Raw genomic sequence first — 1,907 nt, 5'->3', positions numbered from 1 at the left:
CCCGGTCCTTATCTCAACTCATGAACCCTTTGTTTAAATTTTTCTCTCCTCTGCCCAGCTGTGGCAGGGGAGGGCGAGTGGCTTTCATGGGTGCCCAGCATTTGGCCAGTGTCAAACCACAACAGGGGTGGACAGCATCTTATGCCTCTAAGTAGGCACAGTGACATTCATGTCTTGATATACAGAATGTGTTCAGCAGAACTTAATTCAACTTGGCAGAGAATTTCACAATCAGTTTTGTCAAAATGAGATTTTTTTCCTTCCTTTATAAAATAAGAGCAAAGAATATGACTTTTGCTTATTGTAATAATCATCTGTTCTCACAGCTTTTTTTCACCATCACAAGCACTCTAGTTTCTCTCTCTGTACCTCTTGCTGCTGCCTGTATGTAAACTCTTGGAAAATTTTCTCTACTTGTTTTGCAGTCATGACTGTTTTCTTCCAGCATGGTAATAGCCTGCAAGGCAAAGGGAATCTTCTCCCAGATAAGTGAGTTATTCAGCAGTCTCAGAGGTATCAGAGAGTTGTATTTGTGCTGTTGGTTAAGTGGATTGACAGGGGAGGTGTAAGAGAGACTCATACCAAGGTTCATTCAGAAAAATTTTCCTGTCAATAATATAGTATCACATACTGAGCCATTCACAGCATCACTTAAGTTTTCCGAGACTTGTTCACTACCTTTGCATGTCCACAAAGATTATTCCAGGTTTAACAGAAAATTTATTCTGCAGCAGGTTCTGGATCCAGATAGCTCATCTACGTTATTCTCAGTGTTCAGAACCACAAACCTACAGAAAATGTCTTCAGTCTTCTCATTTCTGCTGCGAACTCCCAGAGCTGTGCTTGCAGGATCCCTGATTTCAGCAGAGAGGCTGCACAATTCATTAATTTGCTTGGAGTCCCTCTGATCTGTACTCATGTTGTCAGCCTTTTTGCTACTATCTGGTGAAGGAGTTTGTTTGGAGTTATTACTGCCCATTACAACAAACACATGTTCAAAAACGATTTGCCAATGTGATTATTTTTGAAATAACACAACCTAGTTTGACTGAGGGAAGCTAGTATTCATGCTAATGAAAGAAGGCAGAAATGCTGAAAGAAAAGCTGAGAGTTCTTTTTATAGAAGCTTATAATTAGGATATCACATTAAAGAAACCCTGCCAAAACCCAAACACATGATTTTTAGCTTTATGCAGAAAGACCATGCAAGTACAACTCGTTCATGAGTGTTGGGAGTACTATGTATACCTCCAAACCAGAAAGATGCCACTAAATTGCATCACAGTTGTCGGGACCCAGGACACACCTCTGGCTGTCCAGGACACCAGGACCCCTGCTAGGGGTCTCAGAGACCCTGTCACAGAGCCCAAGACACCTGTGGTTTTGATTATGACCCATGGAGCAAATTACCAACCTTATATGAAGATCAGCAAACCACAACAGTTTAGGTAGAATAATAGTGAAATTATCACGGGCTGGAAAAGAAGATTTTGGGTTTTTTGGTATGGGAGTTCAGGAGGCAAGATGGAGGGAACTGGGTGTGTCCAGCCTTTCTCCTTCTTCTTCTTGGCCTCCATCTTCTGCTGTGATGTTTGCACTTGGGGATTGGTTTAGAATATAGGTGCACTGTCCAACATGGGTGATAGGTATTGGAAGGTAAAGGTAAATATGATATACGTAATTTGTGGTATAAGAGACGGCGCAGCCTTGGGGGCGGTCGGAGAGCATCGTGGCTGCCTTGCTGGTCAGACCTCTGTCTGCCAGGGAGAAAATTTTGTAGATAAGACTTAATAAACAACCTGAAGACCGAACAGCAAAGAGTCCAGTCTCATTCTTCAGAGCCTGGGGTCGCTCCCTGGACCACCCAACTCACCTCGGGGGCAGAGAACAAGCAGCCGACCCCGAGA

The sequence above is a fragment of the Geospiza fortis genome, unplaced genomic scaffold (assembly GCF_000277835.1).
Source record: "Geospiza fortis unplaced genomic scaffold, GeoFor_1.0 scaffold322, whole genome shotgun sequence".
NCBI classification, from domain to species: domain Eukaryota; kingdom Metazoa; phylum Chordata; class Aves; order Passeriformes; family Thraupidae; genus Geospiza; species Geospiza fortis.
This window is presented reverse-complemented; position numbering follows the sequence as displayed.